At 39.0% G+C, this 6,965-nt stretch overlaps 1 long non-coding RNA gene across 2 annotated transcripts in view; it reads left to right on the forward strand.

Annotated features, from left to right (window-relative positions):
* LOC147756689 (uncharacterized) overlaps positions 1–6,526 on the forward strand; it is an 8,387-nt gene extending 1,861 nt beyond the window's left edge. The window contains exons 1-2 of one of the 2 annotated variants that reach the window (XR_015324440.1): positions 1,712–3,331; positions 6,030–6,526. This is a non-coding gene — a long non-coding RNA (uncharacterized LOC147756689). Of the gene's footprint in view, positions 1–1,711; positions 3,332–6,029 lie in introns of those variants that run through there. The other variant, XR_015324441.1, reaches the window with a different exon arrangement.
* Positions 6,527–6,965: the final 439 nt, after the last annotated feature.

The following is a 6,965-nucleotide window of genomic DNA, read 5'->3' on the forward strand; positions in this document are numbered from 1 at the left end:
TATACACATTTCTTGGAAAGGTACAAGGATTTACCATCGGGTGTGATCAGAGCTCCTGCTCCATTTGCCATCACATCATCCCGCCATCGATGGAGTCGACCGAAATTCTCTATTTTTATTTAATTTAGTTGCACTATTCTACTACATATCTGCCTGCATCACACGGTTTTGTCCAGCTACCCTGTCACATCTATCAGCATGAGATTGGCTGCGGTTACTAATCACTATGTGTTTAGGTCTCAAACAATAATTATGCAGTGGTCTATGCCCTCCTGATGCCATGTTCCAATAGAAATAAAGCTTTTATGAGTGAGAATGTGCGTCATGATCACGGTGCAAGCCTGGAAAGCTAGTCCAGATTCAGATGAGAAAAGGCAAAGCTCCCAGCTAACGTTGGATGGAACGTTGTCTTTTTTGCAATATCTAATAACCAACGACAAGAAAAAGCAAAATACAGTAATAAAGTACTTCGTACAAAATAGCAATTGCTTACACTGCTAGATCGGCCTGAAGATTAATCATTACGGTTTGAGTCCATTCGCAGTATAAATAAAGCTTGATTGCTGCTATAATCCAGGTGGATGCGGCAGCAATTTTTGGAAAAAAAAAAACGTACTAATTTACCTATAGTTTAAGAACGCTAGATAAATTCTGCTTGCTAACAATGGCACCCATATTCAAATCCAGATAATTCTAAATATCGGCAATTCCTCATTTATCTGTCTGCATTGCGTCGTCGCAATGTAGAACAGACATTACCGCCATAGTTTATTTGTCAGGTCACATCTTGAAACAGCAAAACGTAGATTGCCCGTCCTGAAAAGAACGAACCACTAGATCTGGCATAGACGTTCAGTTAACAAAAACAATTGCCATAGTGACCGGTAGCTTCATAAGGTATGCTTTTTAGCCTAACGATGAAGCCCGGCATGACGCTATCCTCGTAAGTCACATGTAATGATGTGCCACCGTAAAAGTGAACATGTGTTCAGATCACAATTCTAGAAGCTGTTACTTTGTATGATGTAATCCTCAGTAATGTATCCGCTCCGATAGAATTATCGGTTGTCACGGTGTATATGCAATATTGATGCTGTTAGTCTAGGTCGATATACGAATACCCATGATAGCTTACTGGGTAACATGTTTGCCAGCTAATATTCGGGACACATTGTGGTCTAACATGAACACACGGTTCGTTTCGCCCTGGGAGCCAGCTGCCTGTCTGATAGGATGCCTAACGGCAACACCGGACCAAAAACCTAAAACATAGAGGGCGGTATCTGATACCTGATTAACTATCCCATAAGTAACAGGCATAATAATTGTAACCCTTGGCCCAGCACCAATTTAGGTGCTAGATAAAATGTGTGTTAACAAAATATGTCATTTTATACTCATATCATATACTCACATAAGATTATGTTTGTACTTGCCGCAGGGAACAAGTTCATTTACCTGTTGTAGTTTATACCTAAGAGTAACGGTAGAAGGAATATAGACATAAGCGTATACTTTTTTCAAACCGGTCTATTCAAATCAAACCCAGTTATGGTTTGATTTAAAATATTTGAATTTGCTGGAACGATTATCTTCGAGTTGGTGATTCTAACCACTAGAAACACTTATCTTCAAGTTCAAACTTCTCGCGATATTGTTTCCAGTCTCTAAAAGGTAAACGAAATCAGGAATATTTCGAACGCACGTTTCATTTAAATTATACTTACTTAATTTGTATTTTGGCTCTACTTCAAATAATAGGGAAAATGTTTCCATTCCGAGCTAATTGTCTTTGATAAGAACAGCAGGCCGGAACGATTTCCTGGTACGCCACTTCAGGCCTCTGCGACTTTTCTAATATCTTGACATAAATAGATGCAACACGATAACTGGGCTGATGATCGAGTCTTCGTGCTGTAGGCACCCGATAAAGATGTGTGAAGGTAAGCAGACTAACTCAAAACCTGTTTTTGTGAGATTCATGTTTGGCAAAAGCGGATGGATGCATTGGAAGTTTCCATCTGTTTTTCAAAGACACGCAAAATATGAACATCTCAAAAGCCGTTTTTGATGCGGAGGAACGTTCAATCCTGCTTGAAATACAGGCATTAAATGTACCAGGAAGGTATAAATTATTCCCACTTAGTTACGTAATACTGTCTACCGATATAATAAGAGGCGTTGACGCGTTGCGCATAAGAAGGCCTAAAACAAATTTTGTCTATTCTGAATCACATTAAATATTAAAGAAAAAAAAATGAAATTTTGAAATATCTCAAGGCAGCCCGCAGCACATACCTTGCAAAAGTAAACTAAAAAACAACAAACTTTCTGTACAAAACACTTCACGTCTACGTTGCTATCGAAGATATCATCGAGGGTTTTGGATTAGCCAAACTTAGTTTAGATCACTAATAGTTTTAGTATAAAGAAATTTCATTAACTAGGTAAACCTAAATAGTTAACGAATTAACTCGTTCCTCATTTAAGAAGAAAATATTGTTATTATAAACATATTACCCAAACCAAACTCGTTTCTAGAATGCTACTGAGTCCTTACCGTACTTTATTATCATACTATAATAAGAATAACCTACTGCATATATCGCACGCTAATTTGCCTTTGTTTCAAGAGGAAGATGACCGTATTCCTCCTGATTAGTATCAATCTCCACCCAAACGTTTTAGCTACACGGCGATCGTTGACGCCTCATATATAATAACATTTTTTTGTTTATACCAGTTACGTGAAATAGATCATTGTGGAGATTTAATCACGTAAACACACAAAAAGCATATACAGGTATCTCGTGGATGGCTAATTTTCCGACATCAGACAGGTGTTCCGACGGCAGCTGGATACCCGAAAGAGGGGACGACGTAAGTGACTATTTTGCTTTTGTTGCTTGCTGTACGCTTGTTATCTCGGTGAGTTTCGCTGGTGATGTCATGAGTATGGGTTGTTATAGTTACATATGTACGACGGAATCTAGCAGACTTTCCCAGCCTATCGTTGCGGGTCTAACCCTTTTCTTTTTTATTTCGTGCGTTTTTGCTGATACCTTCTTTCTCCGTCAATGAAACAGACTTTTTGGAATCATAGCCTTTTCTTGCTGCTACCTAGTGCGGCTGTTACGCAGAGTCTATGTTGCCGGCCTCTGTTAGGCATCGATCTGCCACCACGTAGAACCCTCACTTACTCCGGATCTACTGATCATATTGTGTCGATAGTCGCAGGCTAGCAAAGTCCTATTCACAGGGTGTAGATGAGAGCCGCGGACAAACACTGGCAGTGTTTTGTTATCGACCAACTCGGTGGAACAAGAAGACGGTGAGCGATTCGGATAGGTCAACTAGTTAGAGAGTGTGCGACAGCAGACAAATCATTTTTCCGTTTTCTGTCCAACGTGGCCTCTTCTATCAGCAGGCCCTGCCTCTGCGTTTGCAATAGCCGGTCGGTAGGTTGTCACTTGCTTTTGCGTTTGATCGGTACTGTTCTGCTTTGTGGCGTGCTTGTTCGACCTTTTGACCTGTGTTGCCCTGAACCGATGTACGATATAAGTAGCTGCGCGTGCGATTACGTTTTTTCTAAGTATTTCTAACGGTCAGGATCGAATGATGGTGCCTAGTAGATAAATGCATGGCATCAATGGGGTCGTCTAATTGTTTCTTTGCTTTTTCCTTAGCTTGCTGGCGCTGTGTTTCTACATGTAGGAACAATCACAGATTGACCTTGACGGCCTGTAGTGCAGTCGTTCTCTGTCGATAACCACAAATGAATGTTTAAGACATCTGCTGTACAAGAACAGCTAGCTTACTGAGAGAAATTGTTAGGCTATCAATAGAGTCAATTACTTTTTACTATCTCGATCGTCTGGGGTATGGGGGTAAGAGTCAGATTTTGACTTCGCTGACAGCTCTATTCAATGAAATTAGCTCATTGGAAGTTTAGGTTCCTAATCAAGTCATTTCAGATATATGTGCCATATCGCTTATAAATCTAACACAAGTAGAGGCCTGAATCTTAGGCATGGTTGAAACATCCTGACGCGTAGTGAAGTTTTGGCTTTGGTAGATGAATGCATAACCGATCGCAAATCTGTGGTAAGTTATATTTGGTATATTGTATAAATATGAAACGGTCCAAGTTACGGCCCGTCCATTTATTCCATAGCAATGTTATAAGCCCTAACTTAACTATATTTTACATTTTGTTTTGGAAGAGTACTATGTGAAATGGATCAAAATAATAAATAGGCTTTTTAGAAGATTTGTTAATGTCATCTGTTACGCTATTTTTTTTATATATATATATAAATTTTTTTCTATTTAAAACTCTTTGTGTGCATGTTCGGTGGAAAACTTCGGGTAAATAATGGAATAGACAAACAAGAATATTTTTCCATAGTCTCACTATTGATTTTTTTTCGACTGAAATAGGTGTAAAAAAGTTATTAATAAAGGATAGAATAAGTTGGACGAACTCATTTTGCCATTGTACGTATCGAACATGTCATTTTCGATATATATCAGGAACTTGTATTAAATAAAAAAACGTTTTACTGAGCTTGTCAGCGTTGTAAGTGCCCTTTATGCTTCCTAGGTTCTTTATTAACGAGATATCTCTTTAACAAACTTTTTTTTGATTTTTTAAGAATAAAAACCTTCATTTGCCGGTTGACGTTACGTATGACTTCGCAGTTTCATATTCAGATTTAGAAATGCCAACAGCATGCTAGACTGTGAAGGCCTCTTGGCAAAACTCCTGGATGATCCAGTTATCCGGTCCTGGGCAGGCAGTTTCGACGAGGCTTAAATCATATATGTGCGATGTATCAAAGCTAACTACTGACTTGCATGTATTTTATGAATAAGCTTATCATTAGAACGCGAGAGACAAGCCCTTGAGATCAGAAAATGAGCCGAATTCTAAGTCTCAGCTCATCTACCAAGTTCACTTGTTACTTAATTGTTCCGTCTATTTTGAGAATTATAGAAGAAGCTAGAAGAACACAAACCATCAGTCTTGCAGCTCTGTTCAGTTGTTTTCTTTTATATATCGTATTGTGTTATAGGCATGAATCCTTCTTGGAAATGAGCTGTTTTTAGTATAGGCCTCGCTCGTCAGTGAATCGTAGTCAAGTGTTGCCTCTTTTAGTTCTAATAATTTCATTAACTACCTCACGCTGTACGCAACGCCCACGAAGCAGTGAATGAGGTCGAAAAAGCTTCTCTATTAATCTGTTGTAGTAACAAATAATCGATAAACTCAATCATACTTAGGTAAGAAGTATTAAACTTTGCTTCAAGTGGTCTGTTGCTTGTGTGTATACGAAGGTTCCTCTAGAAATTGCTTGAGTTTCGGATGTGCGACAGGCGTGGCGATGCCTTTTCCTTCTATAAAACGGTGTGGTTATACGCTCAGCTACGTCCTGCGGCAGAGCGGATGACAGATGCCAAAGATTAAGTATTCAGGGGAAACAGCAATAGAAAACTTTCTACAGAAACACCTGCAAGAATAGCACAATATCTAACCAGCGCGCAAAACACATATCATTTTCTAACTCCAGGTCGCCCTTAGTATTCACAGCCTATTACTAGCATATATGCCTTGATGTGTATCTTGAAGCCTAGTCCCTATATAGCCATTTAGATTTCACCGTCGAAGGACCTTTTAGCTTCACTGACTGCTAAACGCAGCCTTCTTGGTTCGTATAACTCTGCAACGCAGAATTTAATTCACTACACAGTTGAACACGTATCTGCACTTGATATTTTAGCTTTGTTCTTGAATACAATATAACAGTGTTGTTAACACGGTATATATAATATAGGATAAATACAAATGGGCCGACTGAAACACATAGAAATCAAACAAATTACTCGTAAGCTTGTAAACTGGTCATCTTCAATGCTTTATTTTTTTCGTTTTTCTTCTTTGTTTACTTACATGCATATACAATCAGTGATGGTATAATCCTAGTTAATTGAAATTTAAACATTTAATCTTATATAGCGACCCATTGCAGTTAGCACGTGCGATGAAATCTGAAGAGAAAACGACTTCCCGGATCAATGCTACGCTCTTTGGAATAAGTGGAATCGCTAACTCGGTCCCAAGGAGCCCATATATTGTGGACAGATTCGTGCATTGTATGCTTAACTCATACACGAATGTCCCAACGCAATCAATGTCCAGGCGCGTATTATATACAATGGCTTATTAATTCTACGATCATTTGCGATAGCTGTTATCCATAAGCTGTAAGTCTGAGTGTGCCTTTTTTCTCTCTGTACTCTCAGTCCTCCTCTGTGTATTTTATGCCTCGTCGCTTGCTTGCGTTGAGACGCATGATTTGATCGGAATGAAACTTCAATAATGGACATTTTAAGCAAAAAACGTTTGATACTTGCCTGATTTGCGGCGGCATCAGACCTCGTCTGTCTCTTCCTTCAGACGAAACGTTAAGTAAGCTGTACTCGCAAAACTACGAATGAAATAAAAAGGCTTATCGTTTAAACATGTTGTACACGCAGTATTAATATCTTCGAATTTTTCGAACATAAATTAGAGATCGTTCATCAATACGTCTTATAATCAGCTGTTCCTCATAAAAGTCCTCCTCACCAGTTTTCTTTATTGGCCTAACCATGCTAGTGGCATATCCGTGGCTACGAAAAGAATATATGCCTAACCACCGCTTGTCTGCACGGCAGAACGTCGTCTGCACTAGAACGAAACGTTACAACTATAGGTTATTTATTTTAAGCCAAAAAAAGTCTTTATACTCCTTAGTTTGTTATGTACATCTCCTGTTCCAACATACGCTTTATCTTCTGGTAGTTTTTTCATGGAGCACTATCCCTGATTCTTCGACAATGGGTATGGGTGTTGGCTGTCTTCAAAGAACTCGGATACCTAACAAGCGAATCAGCACGATAAATTACTACCTAGCTTACCGGAA

The sequence above is a fragment of the Varroa destructor genome, unplaced genomic scaffold (genome assembly GCF_002443255.2).
Source record: "Varroa destructor unplaced genomic scaffold, Vdes_3.0 BEIS01000003.1, whole genome shotgun sequence".
Taxonomy (NCBI): domain Eukaryota; kingdom Metazoa; phylum Arthropoda; class Arachnida; order Mesostigmata; family Varroidae; genus Varroa; species Varroa destructor.